The following is a 15,200-nucleotide window of genomic DNA, read 5'->3' as shown; positions in this document are numbered from 1 at the left end:
GTATGCAAAAATTACTTTTTTTTCAACCCAATTTTGACATTGAGTAGATTTAAAGTTAACAGTGTCTCTTTAAAGACGATAGGCCCAATTCTGCCAATACTAAGGACCAATCTTTAATTATGATCTCCTGGTGGACTTTTGTGTGCAGACAAGCCAAAATGCAGGATAGGGCCTTGCACCGTAGCGTTTAGTGATATCAATGAGACTACTTACAATAGTAAGCTTTGTAATGAACAGCAAGAATTTGCAAGATTCAGCCCTAAGTGGTGGTGTTCAAAAAATCTAATTTAATTAATGTAATGCCTTGCTTAGAGGATCTGATTCAGTCATCACTGAAATGAACATAAATTTTCCCACTAGTTTCTATGGGAGCGGAAGCAGGCCCATCATGAAAGAATGCATTTTATCCTTTCCACCAGTTAAACCCCTGCAGTTTGCTGACCAGAACAGGTTAGATTCACTCCTATGAAATCATTCATTTACATTGAGAAAGTCAAACCAAAACAAACACCAAAATCCTTATCCTTTTTGCTTTCTTATTAGCAGAGTTGGTGCTGTAAACAACTTAATAGCAGTGATGCAAAATGGACCCTTGCCTAGATTTCTAAACTTTTCCAGAGCTCATAATACCCTGCATTTGATGACATCACAAAACTAACCACTAGTAAAAGTTGGTTTTCAACATGTTCTACTTTTTCCTTATTAGTCTCTGTGTCAGAATCAGAGTCAGAGCCCAAGTCACAACCCTCCTTAGGTCACATTCAATACTGTAAACTCATTAAGGGCTCAGAAAGAACAATACAAACCCTGGTGTGTTGTAAAAATTATGCAACACAGACTGATTTTAATTTACACATATTTTTAGAATGTTTGTGTTGTGTGTTTATACAGACAGGACAGAGAGACACGAATACGAGAGACAGAGACGGAAATGGAGACGTATGGTAACAGAGACAGCAAGGAGTGAAAGAGAGAGCATACCTCATGGAGTGATAAACCTCCTAGATAAAAATGGATAGTACATGATCATTTCTGACTGGACATAAATAAAGCATACTATATTGCACACTGGATCATCACTGAGCCTTACCTTACATTTTATTTTTCTAAGAGATTTCTGAACTGTTCTTTGCACAAGAAAGATAAGGGCCATCACAGTCAGCACTCTCAACTGAAACTAGAACTTTTTGTTCTCAGTATAGTTTGGCTGCTATTACTTTAGCTTAATTTGGAGGAAAAGTACGATTTAATTTTATATCTCATGGATTATACACAGACACACAGAGATACATGCATGCACAAAAAGATACGGGTGCACACACTAAATTTTTGGATGTGTGAGAGTTCAGTGTTTGTTTGTAACAAGGTTCATTGCATGACTCAGACATATACTGTGGATACCTTTCATCTAACATTTTTTCCTCATGGCAGGAAATGTGATCTTAATGCTACAAAATTACTTAGGATCCTACAGTATGCTCAACCACCATCTATGGGATTAAATTAATCCATTACGTTAAACTGCTTCATGAATCATACAATATACAAACACAAATGATATAAACTCCATATCAGTAAAAACTGAAAAGCGACTAATTAGATGGCATGAATTTTGGCTCTATGTAGGTCTCCACAGGAAAGCTACTGCGCATATGGTATATGGTTTAGATCTTGGATACCTAAGAGACTGCTTCTTTCCTTATGCACCATTGTGATCTCTGAAATGTTATGTGGTGTTTCTACTAACAGCCCAAAGATCTGAACTTCTAGAGTTTGGTGGCAAGATGTACAGAATGGAGGACCTTCAGCTCTGGAATTCACTTCTCCCATTTATCTAAGAGAGCAAGAGACTATGCAGTGTTGTTGTAGCCATGTTGGTCCCAGGAGATTAAGAGACAAGATGGGTGAGGTAATATCTTTTATTGGACCAACTTCTGTAGGTGAGAGAGACAAACTTTTGATCTTACAAAGAGATCCTTTTCAGGTCAGAGATGGTTGCCCTTCAAAGGGTAAAGCCAATCTATTTTCACAGGCTTTTGCCTGAGGACGTTGAGACAGGTAACATTTGGTGTATTTTATTTACGTATTTGGTGGGGGGAGGGAGCACAAAAGTCTCTTTAAATCTGACAATAGTCAGCATGTTATGCATTATGTTACTGCAGCCAGTGAATGCCCGACTGGTGTATTTAATTAAACCTCAAAATGAGAAAATAAATGGAAAAAACAAACTGCTTTAAGAGATGCAGATTAAAAAGCTGAAAAAGAAAAATATATTTTTTATTAACTGAATTAAAGAAGCAACTTTTCATCTCCATGTACGCTTTTGGACGTTCTTCTACAATCTATTTCTGCCTTATGGATTTATGCAGATACCAAATCATGGTGCTCTGTGATATATGCTTCAATATCATTAGTATAAGCATTTTAAACAGCATCATATTTTGGTGATATTGGGAATATTCTATCTAAGGAAAATTGCTTCAGTCTTACTAATGCAACTTCAGAAAAAATGTAAAACAGTGTCTGCACAGCATTTTTAAAATGGTATTTAAAACACCAACAACTAATTCAGTGTTTCTTCACAAGATCAATTAAAAGTATTATTTTAAAAATAATCCTGGCAAAGATATTGACACTTCAAGGAGCAGTTTGCAAGGTGTGTGGGGGAGGAGAGATGCACTTTTTTTATTTAAATTAATTGTAAAAAAAAAAATATTTTTGGAGCAGGCAAGCAGTGCATTTTCTTTTCCAAGTTTAAATATGCGTTTCAGACTTTGTAAAGTAGGTCGGGAATACCCAAAGGATACACATTTGAAAGCTACAGATAGCAGAGCACACTATTTTGGGCTTTGTATATACACACGCACATACATTATATATAATATAGATGGATAGATCCAATGATTTAAACACATACATTACATCTATACTGTATGTTTCAAGCATATTCAGATATTTACACTGTTAGATCACCTCTCATTTTAGAGCTACGCTGGTGCCAACTGCCAAAAAAAAGTATACAAATCAAAAATATGTTACCTCTGTTCAAACAATGCTGCTGTTCATTATATAATAGAAACTGTCATACTTAATCTCTGAGGAAACCAGAACTAGTAGATTTTTAGACCAGAGGTGGTTTAAAATGGTTTGAGGCAAAACTGAAGCATATTGTTCAAGTAAATCTTGTAGGGGAACATAAGCATAATTGATGAGTTTTTGCATCATCTTCCATAGATTTTTTTCATCTACATCAGTAAACCAAAAAAAAAAAAAAATTGAGATACGAACTCACCATAATAAAATCTTTTTTTTTTACAGCACGCGATACTTTTACCATAATTTAGTTTCCCCCTACTTTGAAAGAGACAAAGTGCAGCCTCACTAAACATAGGGGGACAAAAAAAACCTTCAAACTTGTAATGATGCTTGAAATTTCAAAATAAACCAAGATTTACAGGCTGATGTTGAGAAACAAATGTCATAGAACTAAAGTTTTCCTTACTAGTTTTCTTTCCTATCTAAATAATGCAAGCACAAAGATAGAGACGAGTGTTTTTCATTTACCACTGATGTAAAGCAAAGTGATAAGCAATTTAGAAAAAAGTAACAAACTCTTATCTAAGGATCAGTTTGAAATTCAGATTTTAATTGGACAAAATATTATCTGAAAACCCAATACTCTCCATAAGTAAATTTCACTTACTGGACAGAATCTATTTTACAATGCTAGGACTTCTAGAATTTTTAAGAGTTCCAATAATGAAAAAGAATGTAAAATTATCTGGTTTCATCTCAAATTCCATAAAACGTGCAGTAATCAATCACACACACACACCCGGAAAAGCCAATCTTGCAGCCCTTAGTGAAGCGAAAGTCCCACTGACGTCAATGCGTGTTTTTCATGAGTGAGAACTGCAGGATCAGACCCAAAATGTGCTTACGAAGAAGCAAACCTACTATAACAGATTGAATTTTAGTTTAAATATTAAGATTGAGACAAGAAAGTCTGGGGTTTAAACCCCAGGGAGGACAGACATTTAAAGTGTTGCCACTGAATTATAGCTCGCCACATTGGGTGGGGTACCCTGCTGCTGGGTGGAGTGTCTCCCCTAAAGGAAGGAAAAACTGGCACACACTGACTTGGTCTTTGAAAGATTCACCTACTTGCCAACTTATGAAGTCGTACTGACGTCAACTTCGCCAAGGAGTCGGTTGCCTAACTCAGTCCTTTACCATAGACAGTTCTGCTTGTGTGCAAAAGCCCAGCAGGAGGTGGAAGGGTAATAAAGGAAATGTCAGAAAACTGTAAAATATCCATAATTCCTTACAGGGTATTAAAAAGAGACCTATAGCCAGTTAAAAGATAACAAGAGGAAAAAATGGTTTATGTTTGTAAGGCATGAAGCATTAAGTAAATAGTTACAGGTTAGTAGATTTGATTACAAAAACATATACTTAAAAATTGTGTGTTGGTTTTAAAATGGGGAGGGGGGAATGCTAAGTGAGATACTATACTGTTTTCCCTTCTGCAATGGGCAACTGTTATCATGCCAATCTGACCTTCACTAGCAGGTGTAAAATGTTCCTTTACATTATTAAAATAAATATTCACTGATCTGTCACCACAGATGCGTTTAGCTTATTAATCCCATCTAAACCAAAACAAATCGCTTCTCCAAAAGAAAAAAAAAAAAAGAAGGATAATGCATCTCAAAAATGCCCATGGGAAAAAAGGGGGGGGGGGAATTAAGAAAACAGTTTAAGTTACCGTAACCTGAAATGCACCAGCCATCACAAAGAGCAATTGGAGAAATCCAGCAGAGCTCAGCAGGAAAGATTTTTAATAACAGATTGAAAAACAAGAATAAAAATAACTGCATCAACAGGGCCTTTCTTCCTCAGGCCACAAGCCCGTTTTTACTTGAATTTGAAAAAAAATGTCAGTTTGGCCACTAAAACCAATCCAGAACATTATTAAAAGTTAAAAGCTACCAATTACTTCTGTCTGTTCTTTTAAAGCAAAGTTTGGCATTACGTCAGTTGGTTTAAAGAAAACAAGAGAGAGAGAGAGAGAGAGAGAGAGAGAAAGAGAAAGAGAGAAAGTTTCCTGCTTGTATAAATTAAACCACCAGGGAAGGTGTCTAGCCACTTGTAAAGCGTTTATTGCAGGTTTTTAAAGGGCTAGTAACATTTCAAAAAAAAAATTGTATTAAATAACTGTAGGAGAAAAACGATTGATCTGAGCTTTGAAAAAAATATACTTACAATAAATCAGGTTTACATCAACAGCAGCTTTGGAATCAGAAAATGACTTTTAATAAGAGTAAGCACGATTATTCAAAATTTAGGAACAGATCATTTTGATTTAATTTTTCTACTCCTCCAACCTGAGCATAGGAAATTTCTATAGAAGTTAATGGGATGGTGCCCAGGGAGATATAGACAGAAATGTCCTATCAACATTATTTTTCAAAGCTGCAGAATTTAAAAAGAATATTTTTCTACAGGTTTCTTAATCATCCTATAAGTTCTACAGCAGGGATATAATTCTCTACTAAACTCCAAAGGATAATGATAAAAAAACTGATAGAAAAATTAGCATTTTCTATTCAATTTGCTACGTCTTTTCCATCAGTGATGTTACTATGTTTTAAGGAGAACTTTTAAGGCACCAGATCGATGGCACAGAAAATGTGTCAAGTAAAGACAGATATTAAACAAAATTTCATGCCCACAACTCTGCCAGTTCACCTAAATGACAGTCTTCACATCCCTTGTGATGCCAAACCTGGGCCTCCTCTAACTATGGCCTACACATCACGTGGAATGGTGTTCAGTTGTGGAATGTTTCTGTGATGTGATAAAATGTCCACTACAGACTGAGTTGAGACCAACGTGTTTATTCCACCATTGCCCCGCATCTAATTTGAGCCTTGGTCTGCAGGGTTGAAAAGCTAGTGCACTATAGCATTTTTTTAAACTGTCATTTCTTATGTTCTGGGCAAAAATACAACTGGATAGTAGTTCAATTTTGATGGCCCCTTTAATGATTAGGCGCAAAGCAACATCAACAAATTAATGCTAAACACAATCTGAAAAGGGTTGTTACAGGTCCTGCACTTGTAAACATTTTATCATATAATTGTGTAATTCTACCTTAATCCTCTGTGTCATCTGATATCACTCAATACGTGTTTTTTAATTAGAAAAAACACAATGTAAAAAAGCAGTGCTTATAAAGGTCTTTTGTTACAAGTCTTTTTCTTCATACACTGAGCTAAACTGAACATATCTTTACAGTAATCAGAAGATCTTCTCTTTGGGTGCAGGTTTATCTACCAAAAGTCAAATCATAACCTTACTATCCCAATACATGATACTACTAAACAAAATAGTCATTCTCCTCCTTCTTTAGGAGGATAGGAAAGGGCACGTTTATATATATTACGGATAAACAAAAATAGGAAGACCTGGACCAGATATGCAGTAATTAACGCCTCTAAAGGTCAACAGGCAGTGATATTTATACAACAGAAGGGTGCAAAATATGCAGGTTTTAGTATTAATCATCAATATTTCCTTGTTACCTGAGAACTTTACAAAGTCTCAAAAATGAAAAGATGAGCCTATGAAATGTTTGCTCTTTTCCTTTACGCCTGTTGTACCTTCCTGGTTTTATCAATCACATTTTGACTTGTGAAGTCAAATATTTCTGACAGAAATGCCTGAGTTTGTAGTTGCCAAGACTGCCAAAAACCGATCCAGACTACCTCACGAGTTGTGTTGAGGAAACTAAATTAAGCAAGGGCAAACACCAACTGGAAAGTTGTCAGCTTACTGAATGAATGGCTTCATTTTACACACCAGTAGAATATCTTCATCGGAATATTTCAGTTCAGGGCCAATACTTTTATTACAAGGTGGTAGTTTGTTTTTTACTGAAACAGTATTAAAAATGCAATTTACTTCCATTTTACTTTCCGCTAACAAAAAGGACTATTAGATTCCCAACCTGTCTTGTTCAAAAATATGTAACCACAAACTTTCTCACAATATTATACTTGGTGCTACTCACAAACCTGTATTAGAGAGATACTGCCATTGTGGCTACAATTAAGATCTGATCATATTTCCATTTTAATTATTATATTAAAATATTGGCAGGAGTTTATAAGTTAGACAGATATTCTATGCACACCATCAAACTTCAGAACAAAAGTTGTCAGATAAAGAGCAATTTTTAAAAATACTCAACCTATGTTTGTCATTAAAATTTAGGATTTTTTTAAAAGTGTGTTCGCTATTTAAAAAAAAAAAAAACTTTTTCACACTCCTGTAACTTAAAAAAAGTTTTCTTTTTTCCTTCAAAATAATTGCTCCATAAAGTACTAATAGAGTTAATTTCACATTAACAGAAAGTAATTATTCAGTGTCTGAACAATGCTTTGAAAATATAAAGCACTAAGTGTCAACAAGTGTTAAAAATATAATATGGTTGAAATTGTGAGATTTAACAAGCGCTCCACTTATGCAGAAATTGCATTCTACAGAGATGTTTTACGGTGCTTTGATTAATACAGAATTATAATATATAAATATATTATTCTTCATGCACACTCATAGCACACATGGTAGAGGGCATGCTAAGAAGTTTATTAAGAATGATACAAGAATGATAAAAAATCCTTTCTACAAGGATCCATGTAATCATATAGAATATGCTCTGTTGATGGTAAACACATAAGTTAGCTCAAAAAGGCTCTAAAAAAGCCATCAAATAGTTTATACCATGAATACATTATAAAAAATAAAAGGAAATCTTGGCTTACTTGTACATACATTACCAAGACTCAAGAAGCCTCAGATCTCAGAGCTTGTTAATGAGACTTTAAATTTTCCTTTATTAACATTACAATAAAGTAAAAAAATAAACCACACACACGCATACAAAATCTCCAGATAATATGCAAAGTCTGAGTGAGAGCATCCTAAGCAAAAATACAAACTTAAAGCTGACGAAACTTTGTACTGAGCACACTTCGTTGTGCGTCCCTATACACAAGTAGTTTCAAACAGAGTGAAATTATTCTATGCCATATAAACTCCATTTTTCAGGCGCAACAGGATGGATTATGAACCAAATGTTCTTCTCATCTGAATTCCCTCAATCATGTAAATTTAAGGCAGAATCTTGATGTGCTATGTTTTAGAGGTTAGTTGTAAGATACTGGTACTCTAATGCACTACAACATCGGTGATTATATGTGGCTTACTGAATGATCTATAGCTTATCAAAAATTACATATATGTATCTTTATCTTTTTAAAATGAAAATAAGCCTTGTCTGCTTTTCTTGCTTTTTTTTTTTTTAAAGAAAGAAGTGTTCTCTTGTTTGGATTAATGATGTTATTCACAATCTTTCACTCAGTAGTTAAAAAAAATCTTTCAAAGTGTTGATATCATTTCCAGACAGTCTTGTCAGCATCACAATTTACAGGAAATAGTTGATGTTCTCAAATAAGCCCTGTATTTACTCATAGAGCTACAGTACTTAAAAAAAAAAAATCCTCACTCTCTTGGAGTTTGTTTGTTGTTTGGGGTTTTTTAAAATGTCACTCTGGTGGAATATCTGAGAGAGCTCGCTAACCCAACACACGTATTGGTGAACATGAGGAAAACACTGACTGCAGCTCAGAAAAAACTACTGTAACTTTTATTCTCATTTTGTCCACGTCAGGAACTGGCTCTTACCACTAACTTTCCTTTGCTGCCCCTTGCATTTTTAACTCTGGCAGTCTTTTCTAAATGATCAACATTTCCTAAAACCAACAGCAAAGTAACATGATGCCACCAAGACTCGTAGGTTTCCGCGCAGTTGAAGAAGACAGCTAAAATGGCAAAGGGCTTGATTGCTCTTTATACTTTAAATGAAATGAAAACCAGGTTGTTATTAATATTTTTGTTTCAAGTAGCATCTACAATGTGCTGTGCTGTACGAACTGCTTACAGTCCATGCCCCAAAGAGCTTACAGTCGTTATATTAAAAAAAAGTATTTTCCTCCCACACCCTCTCTGCTTTGTTCCCTGGCATTTATCATTTCATTCTCCTACCAGATAGTGTATTTGCATTTGCGAAGGGGATGGAATTAAGAGATGTCTTCACTTTAACTCATGGTTTATCCCCACATTTTTCAGTGCACCATGCCTTCCACGCACTTTAGAGATTTGACATTTGTGGATGGAGAATGTCTGATTCTTTTTAAGTTAATGGGCCACTCTATTCCTTCAAAAATAGTGTATGAGAGTCCTGGAACATCAAAAATCATGTTATTTGTAATAAAGAAAAATAAATTAAACATACCAAAATGTCAAACCGAGGTGCTACTTAATGAGCTGCTCAAGTCACAAAACAATTCTACACTGAAAAATAGCCCACAATGCTGCTGAAGTCCCGCAAGTTTGTGGGTCTTTCTGGAGAATCAATTCTGAGTGCCAGGGTCCTCTTTCCCTGGGTCCACTTCCCATGCCCAGTGATCACAGGCAGGAATCAGGCAGAGAAACTCAGAGAGAGAGAGAGAGAGTTTGTACAGCCCACCAAACACCACTGGGCCACCTTCCTGCACCCTGGAGCTTTTAAACAAGCCACACATTACACACACACACACACACATCTCCCCCCACACATACACACATCCCTACTTCATCATAACCACCATACTTTCCTCTCCAGAACTATTAGGAAGTCTCTCCACATCCCCATTCATGCAGACCTTTCAACAACAAACAACAACAACAACAACGTCACACAGATCCCAAACGGAGAGGTAAAAAAATAAAAAGTGAGACACTAGACAAAGTTACGGCAACCCTGGCCGGAGCTCAGCGTAGGGACTCAACTCTGAGAGCACAACTTTGCCTTTAAGAGGAAAAAGTTTTACGTCTCTCTCTGTACTCTCCGATTTCCTTTTTTAAAAAAACCACACACACACACACACACACACACACACACAGAGCATGTCGCCTTTTCCCCTTGTGTGACGGGAACGGAGCCCCCTCGGCTCATGCCCACACCCCCCAGCCTCCCCTGGTGGATCCCCAAGACCAATGGGAAAAAAAAAAAAGTTTGCCCCAAACTTACTACTCTTCATGATGGTCTCTCTGTGCCCCGCTTGTCATGATTCCCATTAAAACTTCCAGCAGCAGCAGCCAGCACTGTGCGACTGCGGCTCATCGGATGCAAAATCTCTTTGCTCTTCTTCTACTTCCACCGCCCCCCCCCCCACCCCTTCCCCTCCACTCCAGCGCCCCGATGGTGGGGAATGAACAATCAGAGCGATAAGAAGTAGCTACACGTACGGGAGGAGGCGAAGGGAGATAGCCCTGGAACTGCCCTCCCCGCCCCCCCCCTTGGGTAAATAGAAGGCGAGACTCTTAAAACAGAGAAGGGGGTTGTTCGCCCTACTCTCTTCGGTGGCTGAACTTGACCCTCCTCCTGACTCCAGAGGGGCTAATGCAGTTTTGAAGTCGCCAGTTTCCAGCGATCACACATGGCTTTGACCCTCCAAAGAAGGGAGGAAAAAAATGCACCCAGCCCCCCCCCCACCCCCCCACCCCCCCCTCCAGCCTGTGAAATCCGAGAAGTCCCCGCTTCCCTCTGGTTTTTTAACCTCCCCCCTGCTTTGTATATGTGTGTGTGCAAAGAAACTCACTTTTAAATCCCCCAGTCCCCCCTTCCCACTGCGCACACACAGCACTTAGCAGAGAGCAACACTTACTACATACGCAATATCAACAGACGTAGCAGGAAGGGCCCCCCCCCACCATCCCCACACACTTTTGTTGCTGATCTCCCCCACCCCTCGATCTGTGTTCTTCCCAACCACCCCCGATCCCCCCCCCCTTACCTGTTGATTAATCGGCAATAATAATCTCAGCAGCCTGAAAGATGGTGGAGCTGTGGTTTGAGCCATGAACCGTCTTCTGTTGTTTGCAGAGTTGATCTTGGATTATTTGGGAGCAGTAGGAGGGAGAGAAAGAAAAAAAGCGAGGGGGGGGGAGAGGTTCTCCTGCCTTTCCCCCTCTCCCCCTTGCCCCCCTCTTTATAGGGAGAGAGAGAGAGAGAGAGAGAAAGGGAAAGAGAGCAGGGACCTGGATGTGCCTGGTGTGTTTATAAAAGAGGAGACCGAGAGAGAGAGCGAGGAGAGAGCCTGGGTGTAGTGGAACAACAAGCCCCCAAAGGAGGAGAGGAGGCGGCTTTAGATTGCAGGAAGATCAGCTCTTTATCAGAAATGTTATCGCTTGTCAGGACCTCAGTCTCCGAGCATTACGTCAGTTTCAAGACACCAACACTATTAATATCAAAGGAGCCTTAGCAGAGAAAAGCGCCACCCCGGCCTGAGAGCCCTTAAAGAGACAGTACAGGCGTCCCCACCGTGCTGCTCTGATCAGCCTCCTCCTCCAGCCAGGCAGCAGCAGCGGCCACTGGGGAATAGGCGGCTTTGGAATAGACCAAGTCATTCAAAACTTTTTTTTAAATAAAGTAAATTAAATTAACCTTTATGCGGGACGCTCTAGCATGGGGAGCTTCACTGAGGAATGGACTCAGCCAGGCAGATCACATCCTTGGGAAAGTCTGAGAGGGAAATAGCCTCTCTGGTAGTCCGGATTCTTAATACTTGTTATTTATTAATAATTGTGTGTTTATGCTGCTGGTCTTTTCTCAGCTTTTCTAAAACTGCACAAGATTTGTGCCCGACTGCGCTATGTAAAGGCATCTGCAGCTCTCAACGTTTTCCTTTCATTTTGATCCAGTACAAAGGAAGAGAAAAACAACTGGAACTTTTTCTAAGTTGGGGGGCAGAGAGGGGAAATAGTAGGAGGCATGATAGTAGAGTGCCCTGATCTGTGCAAAGGGCAGCTCACTTAGTGGGATCAATTTCTAATAGCCTTAATTAATATTAATTATTATTATTATTATTTTATTTGTATAGAACTGACAAGAACACACTGTCCAAGGCACAAAATATATAGTCCATGCCCCCAAGATCTTACAATCTAAATAACACAAACACAAAGTAGGCAAGATTTACTAAGAAGTCTAGACTAGTTTATTATTATTACAGTATCATATTATTTCTCAGTTTTCAAATTAATACAAACCATTATTGGTTCTCTGTGCTACCAGACACAGGACAATCCCAACCCTCTTTTCAGATAGTTCTTCACACTTTTCTATGTCTATACAGAATCTTTTAAATTAAAAAGTCAGATTTTTCCCGTACCATGAATTGCCAGAAGTCTGCATAGGATTGTATGGGGAAAAAAAAAAGTCTAAGGAGAAGCAATACATAAACGGTTCCTGTGAAAGGATTTTAAATCCCAAATAGAGTAGGCATTAAAAACTATGTAAACATTTGTTGGGCATTTGGACACAATTTCTGCAGTTAGGTGACTTTATGTGGCATGTTTTTATGCCAGTCATTTTCAATTAATTTCATACTAAAATATACACATTCTGGATTTTTGCAACTAACAATACATATAATTCAAGTGAGAAATTGAAAAAAAAAGTTATGTCATTAAAATATTAGTTAAAGATTAAGTTATTTCCCACAAAATGTGTTTCACATAGCATAATATTTGCCTTACAATTTTATTTTCAGGGAAAACTTAAGTACCAAACAAAAAAATTTCAAAGATACAAACTGAGGTAAAGTAAAACTCCTGTTGTAAAGTGTATGCCATTTTCATCCACTTTTTTAGACCTATACATTCATTTATGTTTAGTATAATATAATGGCAGATTTGTAAAGTAATTGCTCATGTAAATCACCTAATAACACATTTCCCCCTTAAGTTCTTTTGTAGGGTTGCCTGATAAGGCACTTTATGAATAGAAAAACAATAATTCATGTACAAGAGGTGAACTTGTCAGGCTGAAAAGGATAAGTAAAATATAGTTCCACGATGAAGCATCCTGTACCTCCCTGGAAAGAAGAGAAGAGAACTGATATATTGTGTGTGGGATTTACTATATCCCCATCAGCGGAAATTCATTTTGGAACAGTTATGTTTTTATATGGAATGCAAAGAACAGTAATTCCAAAATCTTCAGTAAAATTTAAAGTCTGTTACTAATGACTACCTATATACTTTAGTGCCAGAGCAGTTTAGTGTAGCACATCACTAATGTGCACAGTAAAAGTGCTTTCTGGGAAGGCAGATTTTCACTTTTTTGTAAAGCTGCAAATGTAACTGCTGAACTTTAATCAAAGAGGCAAGGTATAGAATCATTTTCACAAACTTTTGCTCATCATGTACTATGCTGAGAAATAATTAATCCATTCAATTTAAATTTGTTCTCAGGTCTACGTAATTTAGATTTTTTACTAAATTGACTAGTCTTTCTGATCTGACCTATAAGTCCAGTATATAAACAGTTAAAACAAGCAGGTACACTTGGCTGATAATTTGGCTAAACATCCTATAAGATGGGCTTGAATGGAAAATATTTAAACAAGGGTTATTTCCCTTTTGCGTCTCTGCTCTATTGTGGCTTATTCAATTAATGGCTTTTATTTTAAAAGGAGAAATGATAACACACACACAAACACCACCTTCAGTCCTATCACTGCTCATAAGACAGGTGAATGCAACTTTCCCCGACTTTAAACTACAAGAGATAAAACATTTAAAAGTTTGGTAACAATGAAAGTACATGCTTCAACAAGTGTAAACCTTTAAGATTATATACACAGCTTTTTTCACCTGCAGAAAACCTCACTAGAAAATAAGGATGTTCATTTTTAAATCACATGAAAAGATACAGAATGACAGGTAAAGGTGTACTGTATTTTTAGAATGAAATAGTAAATGCACAGATCATAAACTGCTAGAATAACAAATTGCTTTTTCATTATTTAAAATAGGAAGCTTTAGTGAAACACTGTATTGCATAGAAAAGTGCTATAGTATCTTGTAATGAAACATTCTGCATTTCAAGTAAAAATAAAGCAGATCAAGACATCAATATCAATCTGTTTATATTAACCGAGATCTGTAGAGAACTTAATAAAAGCGAAAATATTGTCATAAACTTTTTGAAGCAAATTATTTATTTATGAAATTATTTACAAAGAAAAAATTTACCTCATGCTTTAGATACGTTGCATATGCTCATGATTGACACAATATGTTCAGGCTCAAAGGCCCATATAGCTTTTTTTTATCCTAGGAGGAATATTTCAAAACAACCAACTAATTCATGAGGTCATAAAGTAATTGTTTGACAGTTGTTTTTAATATAGAAAATAAGCTATGTATATTGTTTTCCTTCAAATATTTGTTGATTTGTTGTTATAATCCTTGGACATTGGCATGGCACAAATTGCATTAGAAGAAATATTGAAGATTTCTTTTCATTTATTATCTTCTGCTGTCAAGCATATGCAAAACCATTTAGAGCAACTTTTATTTTGTGTTATTTGAAACCTACATTCTATGTGACAGAAGGTAGTTGTTGAAATAAAGAGTCTAGCTTTCTGTGACATATAAAAACTGAAGCAGAAATGAAGGAAAAATAGCAAAGCAAGAAAATTTAGAGAATGTGCTGTTGTCGCATCAGAAGCATGAACGAAGTAATTTCTAAATAAACCTCCATTTTTTACACTCAAGCACATTCTCCACTGAGGGAGAATAGAAAGGCTAGTCACAGTAGCTTCTTGAAGGAAAAAAAGTATAAAAGTCATTATTTATCGAGATGACATAACATGCCATTTATTCCTTTAAAAAATTTAATGCAGTTTTTCTTTTCTTGTAGTTTATTCTGTGTAGATACAAAGAGGGATTACCAGTTAAGCACAAGCATACTTGTTTTACAATTTCAGCCTTTTAGTGCATAACTTACTTACTTAAAATACGAGATCCTATAATCACAATGATTCTACCTGATGGAACATGCATTTTAGAAATACAATCCAACTGTTTACCCTAGCACGTCATAAATTGCAATTCTTTACAAAAATCTCAGAGATTGACATACATTGCTCTTAAATGCCTGCTGCTTTAGCACACATCATCAAGAAGGTATTTCTGTATTATTCTCCCTCCAGTTAGTAGTATATCACATGAATTCTAAAGTCCATTCACTTTTACTGTCTTCAGTAATGAACATTTTGAGAAGCATTATCTTAGGAGTCTGG

The 15,200-nt window shown here is 36.7% G+C and overlaps 1 protein-coding gene across 3 annotated transcripts in view; it reads right to left on the bottom strand.

Annotated features, from left to right (window-relative positions):
• Nucleotides 1–11,332, bottom strand: part of TRPS1 (transcriptional repressor GATA binding 1) — a 264,038-nt gene extending 252,706 nt beyond the window's left edge. For 2 of the 3 annotated variants that reach the window (XM_084621568.1, XM_084621570.1), the window contains exon 1: nucleotides 10,905–11,332. The gene's annotated coding sequence lies outside the window, so the exon portion shown is untranslated. Of the gene's footprint in view, nucleotides 1–10,138; nucleotides 10,202–10,904 lie in introns of those variants that run through there. The other variant, XM_084621569.1, reaches the window with a different exon arrangement.
• Between the last annotated feature and the right edge of the window lie 3,868 nt (nucleotides 11,333–15,200).

The sequence above is a fragment of the Lepidochelys olivacea genome (assembly GCF_965140295.1).
Source record: "Lepidochelys olivacea isolate rLepOli2 genome assembly, chromosome: 2".
In the NCBI taxonomy this organism is placed as follows: Eukaryota; Metazoa; Chordata; order Testudines; family Cheloniidae; genus Lepidochelys; species Lepidochelys olivacea.
Note: the sequence above shows the minus strand (reverse complement) of the source record. Positions and strands in the feature narration are given on the sequence as shown.